This window comes from Lissotriton helveticus, assembly GCF_964261635.1.
Source record: "Lissotriton helveticus chromosome 1_1 unlocalized genomic scaffold, aLisHel1.1 SUPER_1_unloc_62, whole genome shotgun sequence".
Lineage (NCBI taxonomy): Eukaryota > Metazoa > Chordata > Amphibia > Caudata > Salamandridae > Lissotriton > Lissotriton helveticus.
The window spans coordinates 346,476-363,317 of NW_027611706.1; the positions used below are offsets into that span (position 1 = coordinate 346,476).

Below are 16,842 nucleotides of genomic sequence, written 5' to 3' on the forward strand. Positions count from 1 at the left end.
GAGCGCACTACTCACCCGTAGGGTCTCAAGGCGCTAGGAGGGGGGGTGCCGTTACTGCTCGAACAGCCAGGTCTTGAGCTTCTTCCTGAAGGAGAGGTGGTCTTGGGTCAGGCGCAGGTCGGTCGGGAGGGAGTTCCAGGTCTTGGCGGCCAGGTAGGAGAAGGACCTTCCTCCTGTTGTTGCTCTTCGGATGCGGGGGACGGCGGCGAGGGCGTGGCTGGTTGATCTGAGGTGGCGCTTGGGAGCGTAGAAGTTGATTCGGTTGTTGAGGTAGCTCGGGCCTTGGTCGTGTAGGGCTTTGTGTGCGTGGGTGAGGAGACGGAAGGTGATTCTTTTGTTGACGGGGAGCCAGTGCAGGTCTCTCAGATGTCCGGAGATGTCCGGAGGTAACTAGGCCTTTAACTTTAGGAACACCTTCATTCTTAAAGGCAGCGATTAGATATACATGCTTTGTTTCGCTACCCCGACTTTACACCCCGCTGGCATCAGTGCGGGCTTCGGTCACACGGACAGAACGCTAAGGAAGCCCTAGAGAAACTAGAGAAAACCTTAAAAGAATTTGATTTATTCACACAAACTTCTAAATTGGACAAATTAGCCAATGATATAAAATTCTTTGACAAAAAGAGGGTATACCCCTACCTAGCCGAAGGATACTATAATCAGGAATCAAGAGGTACATACACAACCAGAGGCAGGGGTGGGTACCGTAGATACAATACTTTCTCCAACTCCTCAGTCAGCAGTGGCTCGGAGACAGACCAACCATCCACTAGTACCGCGAGACAAGAGGGGGACCAGACTTTTTTAGAACAGGATCCATGGGTGGACCAACGTGTGCGGGGACGCCCCTGGGGACGACCCAGGGGACGTGGCCAAGCATCTTGGAAACAGAACAGGGGACTACAGACCTGGAACCAAGGGAGAGACAAACCAGGGAAACAGGTACACTTCAGACAGGAATCCCATGGCGACATACGGACACGCTCGCAACACTACAGATGGTAGACACAACCACAATACCCAAACAAAGCAGCCCCTTAGTCAACTTATCCAACTACAATTTGACATGTGAGGAACAACATGTTTTGGAAAAAGGTTTATCCTTTGTTCCAACTAGCTTACCTAACAGTTTCAATTTGAAATTGGAACTTTTTCAATTTTTCCGTAAGGTTCGCTTAAAATATCATTTTAATAAGATACCTCACACCAATGTGAACAGTAATACTGGCCTGAGACCACCCTCCACCTTTACCCCTCCAACACACATGATGCCACCTAGGATTTTAGCCTATGAACAAACGGTGATGGGAGACATCACCAAACTGCTCACAGACAGAAAATATGTCAAATACAACATCTCTAAAACTGAACGACAGGCACTACATAATCTAAACACGAATCATGACATAGTGATAAAGCCTGCAGACAACGGGGGGGCAATAGTCATTCAGGGTAGAGAGGCATATAAGGCAGAAATTCTTTCACAGCTATCCAAAGATGGCAACTATAGGAAATTACCAAAAGACCCCACAAATGACATAGCTACACAAATCAGAGGACTAACTGATACAGCACACCAGGAAGGTATCATCACCAAATCAGAATGTGAATATTTAAATAATGCCCACCCCAGAGTCCCAACGATATACACTGTACCCAAGATACATAAGGGCCTGGCCTCGCCACCTGGGAGGCCGATTATTTCAGGCTGTGGTTCGATTTTGGAACCGCTATGCAAGTTTATAGACATCTTTTTAAAGCCCATTGCGGAATCTACAACTTGCTATTTACGAGACACCATGCAGGTAATCCAACTCATGGATGGCAGCATTTTCGATTCAACACAGGAATTGCTGGTAACCATGGACATTTCGTCCTTATACACCAGCATTCCTCAACAAGCTGCGATGATTGCAATTGAAAAGACCCTAGACAATAGAACACGTCCACACAGGGTCCCGACCAATTTCATCCTATCACTCCTAGAAATAGCAATGAGAAGAAACTATTTCATCTTTGATGGACATTTCTACGAGCAAACTAGTGGAGTGGCTATGGGGGCAAGCTTTGCTCCAAACCTTGCCATTATCTTTATGGACGCCTTTGAGCATAAATGGATCCTACATGATACCAATCCCTACAGTACAAAAATTGTAGAATGGCGTCGATACATCGATGACGTGCTCCTCATTTGGAGGGGCACGCTGGAGGAATTAATGATCTTCCATACTTGGTTAAATGAAAGGGATGATAACATACAATTCTCAATTGAAAGTAGTAACAACTCCATAAACTTTCTTGACCTGACTATTAAAGAAGAAAATGGTGTTTTATATACCACACTCTTCAGAAAACCTACTGAAAAGAACACACTTCTCAGATATTCCAGCCATCACCCTCGCAACCTCAGGGATAACCTACCTTATGGTCAATTCCTGAGGTTGAGACGCAACTGTACCAAGAAAATGGATTACTTCAAGGAATCCGATGTTCTAATTAAAAGACTCACCGAACGAGGATACCCTAGAAGTTTGGTTAGGAAAGCTCGCAAAAGAGCATGGTTCAGCAATAGAGAGTCCTTACTAGAACCCAAACAAAAATCAGACTCCGCGGAAAACAGACTTATATGTGTCACCACTTTTAATACACATAGCTCTGAGATTAAACAATCCATTAATGCACACTGGCATCTTGTAGCGGAAGAGATAGGTATAACTGAACCCCCGATGCACGCCTTCCGTAAAGGTAGGAGTGTGAAAGATTTTGTAGTACACTCCATGTTTAACCAAAAGAAAATTGAAAGTCAAACATCATTATGGAACATTCCCCCTGTACTGGGCCATTTTAAATGTGGCAGTTGTAAGGCCTGTACAATGGTATCAGAACTGAAAACATGTACCTACAACAACTATACCCACACAATGCAACAACATACCAATTGCAATATGATGGGTGCTATCTATGCTATAATGTGCCCATGTGGCTTCATGTACATTGGCCAAACCACCCAGAAAACCAAGACCCGTATTCTACAACATTGCAGCAAAATACGCTGCAAGGTACAAGGGGCCCCACTAGTGGATCACTTTCTGAAATTCAACCACCAACCTGAAAGTTTCACATGGTGGATAATAGAGGTTACAAAAACCCCCCGAGGTGGCAATTATGCCAAACTTTTAAGCACCCGTGAATGTCGCTGGATGCATCTATTTGATACTGTCAATCGCGGCCTGAACGATCGTGAAGAGGTCCTGAGACAAATGGTATCAATTCGGAATGGCTGAAATTCCAACAAAAATGTATTTACTCTGCCCACAATACTCACAGATTACCCATTCTGTCTCCCTTAAGGTATCTGCGAAGTGTAAACCAGGTATTCCATTCTATAGAATACAATTTCTCTTGCAGTAATGCTGTATACCACATTGTCTAGTATATGTAATCTCTATATTATGCATTGTATTGATATGTTATTATTGTATGATCTTGCGTTAATGTATTGTGTACTGTATTACATGTAACTGTTACACGACTTTGTACAACTGCTACACGATTTTGTATAACTGTATTTGCGAACATTTACTGTTTATTATTTTTTTTTAAATGATGTTTCTTCTAAAATGAACCAAGGGATTCACTGAGATGCGTCACATACCATGTTAACTGATTCGTTTTCAATATATCGTAATCCTTCATCACGCATGATGCGTGTAATTTAATTGACTGTTTGCCGTAATGGTGAGTCCCTTTTTGGTCTCCATAATGGTGAGTCCCTTGTCGATCCCTATGACGGACTAAAACCAAAAGTCCTTTCCTAATGTCGATTTTCGGATCCAATCTACTCCTATTGGCTAATAGGAGAACATGTGATTCTAGCTCCAACACGGAAGTAGCAGCCGAATTCGGACGCTGTTCACCGTTCGGATTACATGACGGTAGCAATTGCCCGCGGTATCCAGCACATCAACTATTCCTGCCAAGGTGAGAGTAGGGAATTCTTAATCCCTTGTGGGTGAACGTTCGTTAATTTTGATTTTGAGCGTTCTAACAACCCCCACCCATACGGACAGATGACGTATTCTAACACACTTCTCTGTTGTTTATTCAATATTAGGTAACGTGGGTACCTGACATTGTTAAGGAAATCGAAGAGGAAACCTATTCTCTCTGCCAAACCTCCGAATAAAATTATAGAGGCAATGTTGGTATCATATAATTCCACCACCACCGGAGTGCCCGCGGGGGCGCCGGTAGGACCCCCCAATCCATCCACAAACAGTGGTAAGTTCTTAATTGCACTTACCAATAGGTCCTTAAGTTCCTAATTACACTTACCAATAGGTCTGTAAGTCGATACATTTAGATGGGGTTGATTAATTTGTTCACCCCCCACAGGCCTTTTCCAAAACATCAGGCTGAACATCCAACTGACTTGACACCAGATCACCATCAAGATATTAGGTGAGTCTAGACCTGTGGTTGATTATGAGCAGACTGGTCAATTGGAGTTAGTTGCCCTTGGGAGAGGGGCACTGACCCAGTTCCTTTTTCTTGCCCAATAGGTGACCCACCCCCTGGAAGCTCGGACGGAGTTCCAACCTGACCAGCTTCATTGGTAATGTACCCAGTAGCCGACATTGAACCACAATTTTGTGAATACTAATTCTTATATAACATCTAACACCTACCTCATCCTTGTACTTCAGGTGTTCGATCCAGACCACGTGTTGGATCACGGCCAAGTTCCCCTTCCATCCCTTGCCCCTTGTCCTGAAGAAGACCCGCAGCCGAGGCCCTAAATTCCCCAAGAGCACTAGGGTCAAAACGTCGACGCTTTTCAACTTGTGTGCCTGTACCTATTTTGTCCCAATTCCCCTCCCCCCCTTGAATTTTGTGGACAGGCCTATATAATAGCGAAAGATTTGCCGCTTTGGTTTTTTGTAAATATCAGAATTGTACATTACAATTGCTTTCCTTCCTTCTTCTAATCACCTGAGCACCCTTTCCCTTTCACTCTCTGCGCCGTTTAAGATCAGAATTGTTTTATGAAATTGTAAATAAATATGTAACACTTTGGTAATACAAATACTTGGAGTGTGGTTACAATCTTTTTCGTTCTGTTTTTAGGCTACACTTATCATTTTTGGGTACTGCTCTTTTCTTTGCATTCAATGTGTACACAATTAGTGCCAAATCGAATATATCTCTCCCACTTTGCTTGAGTCAAAAAAATGCAGATTTAATCGCATTACTGAATCAGAAATGATTTCCATATAAGGTTTATTTGATTGAAACTCAAGGACCATTGTTTTCTTTATACTAATTCCGCTGAAAGCATACAAGTTTGGGCAAGGATATAAGATAGGAGCCTCTTCCCAATGCCGGTTTTGCAAATGGGGAGAGGAAAACTTAATTCACATTTTGTGCATTTGCCACCAATTGCGGCCACAAAGAATATTCTGGCTGAGACCAATTTGGCGCCTTCTTGGTATCAGGACATGTCAAGAAGCACTTGAGGAATGTATGAGGGGGGATTCGCCTCAAATGGCGACCCGCTTTGTTAAATTCATTACCAAAATTAATTCCATGACTTTTCCCTTTGTGTAATGCCTGAATTTAATTCTTTGCAAGTAATCGATCTTTGACTTTCCTTGTCCTTTTACTTTTCCTTCCCACCCACTTTTTGTTTTAGTTTTAGTTTTTAACAGTCTCGAATGTTTCTATTACTGTCTTTCGTATTTTTGCATATTGCAATGATTTGAAATAATTGTGCAATAAAAACAAACTTTGAACTTTGAAACTTTGACATGAGTTTTGGCATATTGTACCGAGACACTGTCACACTGATGAAAGGGTGGAGCGCTACAAGTGGCACGTGTTGTGGCACATGGTACTGGACACTGCACGTGTGGGTGGGGAGCCTACTAATGGCCTGGGTTTTGGCATATTGTACACTACAGGGGCACTAGCACTTGTGAATGAATGGTTGGAGTGCCAAGGCGTGACCTGGACTTTGGCACCTTGTATGTGAGCACTGCTCCTGTGCAGGGATAGGTGAAATGCTTTCAAGTGGCCTGAGTTTTGGCACTATGTTCATTGGCACTGGCCTGTGTGGAGGATGTTTCATATGAACGACTGCATAAGTAAGTGCTCCTTGTTACTGGAGACCATTGTTGATTAGTTCGTATTAACTCTCCATATTACTAGTGCTGCTTTTTGCCTAATTGTCTTTTCAGCCACTAAACCACGTCCCTTTCTGAGTTTGGAGCCTGAGGGTCAGGAACCATGGTGGAGAGCGTTGGGTGGGTACAGGGTCAGAGGCCTGGTGGAGAGCGTTGCGAAGGAGGGGGCCGGGTCAGGGTCCTGGTGGAGAGCGTTGGGTGTGTGGGTGGAGGATCAGGGGCCAGGTGGAGAGAGTTGGGTGGGTGGGTGCGGGGTCAGGGGTCTGGTGGAGAGTGCTGGGTGGGTACAGGGTCAGAGGCCTGGTGGAGGGCGTTGGGCGGGTGGGTGCGGGGTCAGGGGTCTGGAGGAGAGCGCTGGGTGGGTGCAGGGTCAGAGGCCTGGTGGAGAAAGTTGGGTGGGTGCAGGGTCAGGGGTCTGGTGGAGAGCGCTGGGTGGATACAGGGTCAGAGGCCTGGTGGAGAGCGTTGGGTGGGTGCGGGGTCAGGGGCCTGGTGGAGAGCGTTGGGTGGGTGGGTGGAGGGTCAGGGGCCTGGTGGAGAGCGTTGGGTGGGTGCAGGGTCAGGGGCCTGGTGGAGAGCGTTGGGTGGGTACAGGGTCAGAGGCCTGGTGGAGAGCGTTGGGTGGGTGCAGGGTCAGAGGCCTGGTGGAGAGTGTTGAGTGGGCACCTTAGGCCCTGTAGTGATGGCTACTCTCTGAATCCTTCATCACGCCTAGGCTTGATTCTTCATGTAGACCGGTGGTTCCCAAAGGGGTGCCACGGCACCCCGGTGCACGGGTAAAAAAACGGTGGGGAGCCACAGCCAACTGCCAATTAGGTCAAGGGAGCTACGGGTCAAACAATTTTGGGAACCACTGGCTTAACTACTAGAGCGCTGACCTGTTCCTCGCTCCCCACGAGGGCGAGTCCTCTCAGCTGTGCTCACTGGTCCTGCCCCGCCCAGCTCCCGTTCTACTGTTCGACGTAAGTCAGGCTTCCCCACAGTGAGAAGCATTCAATTCAATTTCAGTTTAAAAAAAAACATTTGTTTCAAAAAGCTTAAAATTTAAAATGCGATTGTCTTAGAAGCTTTCAGAGTAATTTTAAAAGCGATACATTGAATCAATCAAAATACTCTGGCTAAAAAAGACTGTGCGAAGAAGCAAGTTCTCAGTTAGTACTCTCTGGTACCTGTGTCTGTTTCTCTGATTCTTCCTGTTTCTCTTGTTAAGCCATGGCAGCTTCTTGAGCTGTGCAGGGTGTGAGCATCTTGAAGGGCAGCCCCAGCTCTACCCCGCCCACTCCCCCAATGAACGCGCTTTGGCTTAGCAAGAGAAACAGGAAGAATCTGATCTGATCCTCTTGTCACCATACATTAAGAATAAACAGACTCGCTGAAGAAATGTTGCAAAAATTTAACAGAATCGCTCAGTAAACAAGAGTGACTCAGCGAGCCTGTCTGCTCTGAGACTTCTGGAAAGTTATGGAAGGATTAGCAGAATGAGCAGCTTTTACTCTCATGGGACCACCGAGAGCAAAAGAGATACAGCGACCCCGGCTCAACCCCGACCCCTTTTCGAAGAACATTAAAATACACATGTAGCTGGGGTGGTCGCCGGGAGGATCTAGATCAGTGATACTCAAAGTACGGCCCGGGGGCCGCATAAGGCCCTCCTGGTCTTTACATGCGGACCCCGGGCAGCAGCAGCTCTGGGATGCTGTTTACTTGACTCAGCACTAACTTGAAAAAGAAACGTACATATACAGCAAACACTTATTTAAAGGTTAATTGCAGTTAGGAAAAGGAGGTAACCAGGCCTTTAACTTTAGGAACACCTTCATTCTTAAAGGCAGCCACTAGATATACATGCTTTGTTTCCCCATCCCAGAGTTAACACCCCGCTGGCATCAGTGCGGCCCTCGGTCACACCACAGATCAAACTTTGCGGCCCCCGAGAAAATGTTAATGAGTACCTGTGACCTAGATCATCAAAAGGCGGGAGTAGTTAAGACTCGAGGACGAAACAGAAGCATGCATCTCTAAAAGGCACAAACAGGAACCAATGAAAACAAGCATTGGCTTAGCCAATAGGTCGCGCCTTGGGACCTTATACGTGTTTAGCCATGCAACAGTTGCATCAAGGCTATTGTGCTGGATAACTAAACATGTAAGGTCCCAGAGGCGAGACCTACTGGCAATGCCAATGCTTGTTGTTCATGTTTAGCTATACAGTCCTGTCAAGTATCACGCATCAAGTGTGACACTAAAGCATTTCAGTGTGGTGCTCCGCATCACCGCACTGAAATGCATTGTCACACATTTGATGCCACTCTCTCTGCAGTCACACAAAGCGCTAAAAGTACTACTGGCCACTAGAGCTGCTAGCTTGCGTGCGCGCCTGCTCCCGCAGATGTCACTTGCCGGCCGGGCGCGCATTTCCAGTAGCACTGTCACCGCAGTAAGGCAGCTACAATGTATCTAAAAACCCTAGTCTAGTGCATTCCCGCCCGGCGCGGCGTCACAGTCACAGCCTGACGTCAGGGACGGGCAGGCAGCACATATTCTACGTGCTGCTGCCACCTATGGCGCAAGCGGGGGTCGTGGCGTCGTGGCTGCATAGGCAGACGAGTGGAACTGCAGCAAATGGCATGTCTGCTTGCACCGCAGCGCCGAAATGTTAAACTGGCATGATTGCCTCGTGCAAATGGGAGCCAACACACGGACTACGACGGATGCTGGAGCCGGTATAAGCAGTCACAGCACGGAACGTGTGCAGCTGTGTATCCAACTGGAAAAGTCGGTGCGGATGAAATGAGTCTTCCAGGTAGAATGTTTTAATTTTGCTAAATACGAAATGTGTGCGGGTTCCTAACTATCACAACTGCTGCCAACCAGAGCGGGACACTCCTTAGGAGAGGAGACTGACCTGCCTGTGACCCTCCATCTCAAAGGCTCAAGAAACGTGGCAGCTCAAGATCTGATCGGAGCGCTTCGGCCGCTTTGAGGCCCCCAGGCACGTGTGGAATGGCAGCAGGAAGGTTAGTCACCAGCTGTGCCCTGTGTTAATTTGACATTTTTATCATTTCCTGAACATTGTGGGACAGTTTTATATATTTTTTTGTGGGCCACTCATTTCTCCATAGCCCCTCTCTCACATGGTCTAGTTGACTGGTTAGGTGCTGTTGATTTCTCAGATATTACGATAAACATCCCTTGCAGCAAGCGTAAAAGTGTGTACCCTCCCATACATTGCAAAATCACCCAGACCGTGTGTCTTTCTTTACAAGTCCATAACTGCCCCGATTTGCAAATGTCGGACACTATTTTTTACTATTTGATTTGCTACTTGGTCACTTTTAGTTTGGAGTACGGGCCTATTTTCAGCCCCAGTCCAGCTCTGAAAAATAGCAAATTAGACATATTTGAAGAAACTGTGAAATGCACTAAAACATTAGGAAGAGGCAGTGAAGTAGTAGATCTGAAATGCTAGGAAAGGAGCGAGGAAGTCTTAGAGGCCTGTTTGGAGTTATTAACGCCTCGGTATTAATGCCCTCTATCTGACTTGTATCCACTCCCTTTAACTGTGGCCCAATTCAAGCCAAGTGCATTAACACCGTGCTCATCTTCCACAGCCGATGCCACTTGTTTAGAAGGCAACTAACGATTTGTGGCTGTAAGTCACCTATATTAGACTTAGCCATTGAACCCAGGGGCATATTATCAAGGGGGTTTATCTCCGCTTTTTTGGCTTTAAAGGCCAAGAAAGCAGAGATAAAATGATCTTCCTATTACCTAGCTGTCGCTAACACCAGCGACAGCTAGTAGGAGATAGCGACCATCTTGGGCCCCACTTTGCATGTCAGTGATATTTATCACTAATGACATGCAAAGTGGGCGTGCCAAGATGTTAGCGACTCATCGCTATCTCCTATTACCAACTTTTGGAGATATTCGCGCTAAGCACGAATATCTCCAAAAGCTAACACCTGCCCTGAGCTGTTCTTAGCCATGTTATCCAATGGGAGGTGGATAACATGGCTAAGAGCATTAGCTCGGTAATGCATGAATATCGGTGACTTTTCAGCGATATTCATGCATTGCGGCCGGCTTTTATCGCATTTGCGATAAACCTTGGTAATACCAAGGTTTATCTGCGATAAAAATCGCCGCAGCTCAGCGGTAAATTTTTGTCTCTAACCAATCAATAGCGATAATTATCGCTATTGCTTGGTAATATGCCCCCTAGTGTGTTAATTTGATATCGGCAACATGTACTTAATCGTAGTAGGTTAAAACAAGTGAAATGGCATGAGTGTATAAGACGTGCTCAATGATAATTTCTTTACCTTTATGATTTTTGCACATTTTAATACTGTATCCATTGCAAATTGCATTCTATCTAAAACAGCTTAAAAGATAATGCCTGATTTTACTGATTTCCTCCTTATGTGGCTATGGGTCCATTCAAACATTTAATTTGGTTTTTGCAATGGAGCATATGAAACATTTTGAGAACTTGTATGTGCAGCCATGAATAATAATAATAACTTCTGCCTGTGTTTCTTGTTGGAGGGAATCTTGTGAGAGTTTTTGCAGATAACGTTCCACTCTTTCAGTGGCACAAAAGAACACCTCCTACATGGATGTTATCTCGTGAGCGACTGACTCTTTCATCCTGCTCGGCTTACATGTTTTGATGATTTTAATGTAAGTGTTGTAACTGACTGTAGAGCACTGCATATTCACTGGATAAAACACTTGTTCGTTGTCCATGGAGGTCACGTGCCTTGCTGCTATACCCATGCTAGGTTATAAGCAGCCACCTCGCTCACTGAGGGTTTCTGCTGCTTTTGGCCTCCTATTCAACTCAAGGAAGTGTTCATATGTGGATAATGAACACCCTACTCTCATCATGCTTACCCTTGGCTGTCTCCACAGTTGCATACTTCAGACAAGCACAATTGCTATTACATTTCTGATTGCTACAATGGGTGCCCTGAACAGTTGTCTAATTGGTATCAGCACCTTTGCCTTTTATTGGAGGGTTTTTTAGCAGTTCCCAGATATTGTAGTGCTTCCCATTGAAAAAAGGCTGTAATTTCGAATATTTAGCTCTTCCCATGCACTTAATTTTGCTCGTGAGCAAGTGTCACTCATAATTACACTGAAATTATGAAAATGCCACACATAGCAATGGGAAACCTTGGCAGCTATGGCTATACAATAATTAGTTGTTCAATCTTTCTATCTCATGGCCTCACCTGGGGTTTAATACGAGTGCTGTGCTCCCTGCTGTGGGTCTGGCACCCTCGCTGGCCCTGCTGAGCTATCCGAGGCCTTTGTGGAAACACCAGGACTGAACTAAACGTGCCATAAATGAACAACTGCGCATGCGCTGAGGACAGACACAGCCTACCGCGGATTAAAAGGGGCCTGTGTATGAGAACTGCGCATGCGCTGAGGACAGACACGGTTTTCCGGCGGAGCGTGGATTAAAGAGGGTCTTAAATGAAAAACTGCGCATGCGCTGGGGACAGACACCCCACAGGCACAGCCTACCACGGAATAAAGAGGGCCTGTGTGGATTACAACTGCGCATGCGCTGAGGACAGACACGGCCTACCACGGAATAAAGAGGGCCTGTGGATTACAACTGCGCATGCGCTGAGGACAGACACAGCTGCCCCCCGCTGGTTAAGGAAGGCCTTGAATTAATAACTGCGCATGCGCTGAGGACAGAGGGTCCTTTTAAGACAATCCAACTCCAGTAGTCGTTGACAGAAAGATGTTTAGCTCACCAACACAGGCTCCGTCAGGACGGAGCTCAGTAAACGGCGACACCTGTGACTCGTCAGCTGATAGGTCAGAGCCGGCACAGGTGGGACGGTGTCCTCGCAGGGACACAAAGACGCACAACAATTACAGTGACAATGAATAAGATACAAGAGGGGCCTCACGCCACAGCTCCTCGATGGGTGGAGGTATCTCTCCTCTGCGCAGGCGCAGTGAGACCGAGTGTCCTCGCTGGATTGGCCTTCGATGGGGAGAAGTATCTCTCCTCTGCGCAGGCGCAGTGAGACTGAGTGTCCTCGCTGGATTGGCCTCTTTCCAGGTTGCGCCCCGCGCTCAAGGCCGCTCACAGTCCATACTCGGCGCGAGGCCCTCCCTAACGCTGCGCGCGCGCGTCACGTGGGGGGAGGAATAACACACCGGACCCCACTCCTCACGGGCAGCCGGGCCCCCGGTGCCCCCTCTCCCCGGGCCCTGCAGCCCCCAATGACCAGCGCTCAAGCAGAGGTGAGGTGTCCTCAAAGCGCCCAACCACGTGTGTGTGGTTTAAAAAAATAATAATATTTGTATTGGATTTTATGTTACTTTTTTAATTGTTATTTATGAAAGAACAAAAGAGAGGCAATGGGCGTCATGGCCTCGCAGGGCGGTTATTGTATCTGGTCAAACAGGTCCAAGTCCAGGGAGAGGTGTGGCGCCGCGGCCAGGGCGACTGACGCTGGAATCTGGGGATCAGGGTTCGATCCCCGGCTCCGGCGGCAGGTTAGCCCAGCACCATGTGACTCTGGGAAATAGCTGGCGCCGCGGCCAGGGCGACTGATTCTGGAATCTGGGGACCACGGTTCGATCCCCGGCTCCGGTGGCAGGTTATCCCAGCACCATGTGACTCTGGGCAATAGCTCGCTTAATCTTCCCGACGGCCCCCAGCGCCTAGAGACCCTTGCGGGTGATTGTGCGCTTTACAAATGTGGATTATTATTATGTAACCCCGTTCCCCGTGGGTGAGTTTGTGATCCCAGGTGATGTCCCTGGTGTCTGTTTAGGTTTCCAGGAGTCCAGAGGTTACATAGCAAACCTTGTCTATGCATGCCGTGTATTTTTCATTCATTATTGTCGTGTTTATGTAATCCACTCATCGCGTGTCGGAAGGGAGATGTGTGTGGTTACAGTTGTGTCGGCGCCGACACTGTTGGGGGGCTAAGCTGGGGCCTAGGGCTTGCAATAACTACAGGAGGTATTAATGGATGTTTAATTGGGCCACATGACCCTCACGTTACGTGCCTGTTTCGTCACAGGTACGACACAACATTCCTCCCCAACAAACATCAGACCAATATTAATAGCTGAACAGCGCCTAGCCATAAATGGCCGGTCACATCAGCTTCAGGCGCATAATAAACAAGTCTTACGTGAAGTAGTCCCGCAGGCGGCGAGAGGGTTCTGGATTCTCCTGTAGACGATGCTGGGACGGGCCCCGCCCCGGGACCTCACGGCCTCCGGCCTCAGGTGTTGCCTCACCTCGATCGGTCCCAGAGTGACCACAATCTTCCTCCAGCATTCCACTCACTGCTCCTTCTCCACAAGTCAGGACCTAGTTACCTGATCACCGCTGCTCTCCGCAGGTGGCGTTTCCGCCATCCGTCCTGGCTGGCATCAGCCGATGCCATCACGCTAGGGCATGCCTCGACCCGGGCTGGCTCGGGCTCCGACACCGCAGGCTGGTACTTTTTGAAATGCAATACATTTCGAGTCAGTCTCTCTCTCCCTCGGGTTGCAATGATTCAAGTTCCTTTGACCTTGACCACAGTCCATGGGTCCTTCTCGTGCGGCAACCAAAACTTGCCACTGGTTAAGCGGTTTCTAATTAGCACCAGGTCACCTTTTTCAATTTGCGGGGACTTCACCCGCCGCCTGTGACTGACTTGAGCATGAGCCCTCTGACGTACAGGGCGCCACTGGGGATGGTGTGGAATGGAGTCCGTAACCACTCTTCCTATGAGGAGATGGGCTGGGGCTGGGGCTACCACCATGGTGGTGTGGGGGTCTGGCGGTAGCTTTGTAGAAATGTGAAAATGGCAAACTCTACAGACTGACCCTTGTTATGAGCGATTTGTATTACCTTATTTAAAGTCCGCATAAACCTTTCCACCTCTCCATTTGCTTGCAGCCATCGTGGGGTGATCCTCCGGTGGTGAATGCCGAGGCCGCTAAGGTAGGTAGCTAGCTCTTGCCCTTGAAAGGGGGGCCCATTGTCAGTCCTTAGTTCCTGGATGAGACCATGAGTCGGCATGATTTGGGATCACCTCCGCAGCACTAGGCGCTTCTGTGATTTCGACTTCCGGGTATTTTAGAGTGATCATGATGGCTACAACTCCACCCTCCAACTCCACCCTCCAACTCCAACTCCACCCTTCAACTCCACCCACTCCACCCTTCAACTCCAATTCCACCGCAACTCCAACTCCAACTCCAACCTCCAACTCCACCCTACAACTCCACCTCCACCATCACCCTCCAACTCCACCCTCCAACTCCACCTCCACCCTCCACCTCCCCCCTCCAACTCCACCTTCCAACTCCACCCTCCAACTCCACCCTCCAACTCCACCCTCCAACTCCACTCTCCAACTCCACCCTCCAACTTCACCCTCCATCACTCCGGCACACCACCACATCACTCAGGGGCACCACCACATCACTCAGGGGCACCACCATATCACTCGGGGACACCACCACGTCACTCGGGACACCACCTTGTCATTCGGGGACACCACCACTTCACTCGGGTCACCACCACATCACTCGGGAACACCACCACATCACTCAGGGATACCACCACATCACTCAACGGCACCCTCCAACTCCAAACTCCACCCTCCAACTCCACCCTTCAACTCCACCCTCCAACTACAACTCCACCCTCCAACTCCACCCTCCAACCTCACCCTCCAACTCCACCCTCCAACCTCCAACTCCACCCTCCAACTCCACCCTCCAACTCCACCCTCCAACTCCACCCTCCACCCTTCAACTCCACCCTTCAACTCCACCCTCCAACTCCACCCTTCAACTCCACCCTCCAACTCCACCCACTCCACCCTTCAACTCCAATTACACCGCAACTCCAACTCCAACCTCCAACTCCACCCTCCAACTCCACCTCCACCATCACCCTCCAACTCCACCCTCCAACTGCACCTCCACCCTCCAACTCCACCCTCCAACTCCACCCTCCAACTCCACCCTCCAACTCCACTCTCCAACTCCACCCTCACCCTCCATCACTCCGGCACACCACCACATCACTCAGGGGCACCACCATATCACTCGGGGACACCACCACGTCACTCGGGACACCACCTTGTCATTCGGGGACACCACCACTTCACTCGGGTCACCACCACATCACTCGGGAACACCACCACATCACTCAGGGATACCACCACATCACTCAACGGCACCCTCCAACTCCAAACTCCACCCTCCAACTCCACCCTTCAACTCCACCCTCCAACTACAACTCCACCCTCCAACTCCACCCTCCAACTCCACCCTCCAACTCCAACCTCACCCTCCAACTCCACCCTCCAACCTCCAACTCCACCCGCCAACTCCACCCTCCAACTCCACCCTCCAACTCCACTCTCCAACTCCACCCTCCAAGTTCACTCTCCAAGTTCACTCTCCAAGTCCACCCTCCAAGTCCACCCTCCATCACTCAAGAACACCACCACATCACTCATTGACACCACCACATCACTCAGGTGCACCACCACATCACTCAGTGGCACCACTCAGGGGCACCACCACATTACTCAGGGGCACCACCACATTACTCAGGGGCACCACCATATCACTCGGGAACACCACCACATCACTCGGGAACACCACCACATCACTCGGGGACACCACCACATTACTCGGGGACACCACCACATCACTCGGGGACACCACCTTATCACTCGGGGACACCACCACATCATTCGGGGACACCACCACATCACTCAGGAACACCACCACATCACTCGGGGACACCACCACATTACTCGGGGACACCACCTTATCACTCTGGGACACCACCTTATCACTCGGGGACACCACCTTATCACTCGGGGACACCACCACATCATTCGGGGACACCACCACATCACTCGGGGACACCACCACATCACTCGGGGACATCACGTCATCACTCGGGAACACCACCACATCACTCTGGAACACCACCACATCACTCTGGAACACCACCACATCACTCGGGAACACCACCACTTCACTCGGGAACACCACCACATCACTCAGGGGCACCACCACATCACTCAGGGACACCACCACATAACTCAGGAGCACCACTCAGGGGCACCACCACATCATCCTCGGACACCACCACATCACTCGGGGACACCACCACATCACTCAGGAACTCCACCACATCACTCAGGAATACCACCACAGTACTCGGAGACACCACCACATCACTTGGGGAACCCACCACATCACTTAGGGACACCACCACAACACTCTGGGAACACCACCACATCACTCAGGGACACCACCACATCACTCAGGGATAACACCACATCGCATGGGGACACCACCACATCACACGGGGACACCACCACATCACTCGGGGACACCACCACATCACTCAGCCCAACCACATCATCACTCAGCACCACAACAGCACTGTCCTGGCTTGCTACCAACAAGCATTGCCATAGCCAATAGGACTTGCATTAGGAAAGTGTAAACTATTGGCTTTGTGAATAACTATGCTATTAATTTATATATTTTCAAAGCCAACACATATTAAAAAAAGGTGTCATTTACAATACCAATTGCTCACACTTTCCTAATGCGAGACCTATTGCATTTCAAATGCTTGTTA

At 48.7% G+C, this 16,842-nt stretch overlaps 1 protein-coding gene across 1 annotated transcript in view; it reads left to right on the forward strand.

The window, feature by feature from the left end:
• Positions 1–12,360: 12,360 nt before the first annotated feature.
• LOC144806320 (uncharacterized) overlaps positions 12,361–16,842 on the forward strand; it is an 89,424-nt gene continuing 84,942 nt past the window's right edge. Inside the window, exon 1 of the mRNA XM_078672710.1 lies at positions 12,361–12,461. The gene's annotated coding sequence lies outside the window, so the exon portion shown is untranslated. The remainder of the gene's footprint in view (positions 12,462–16,842) is intronic.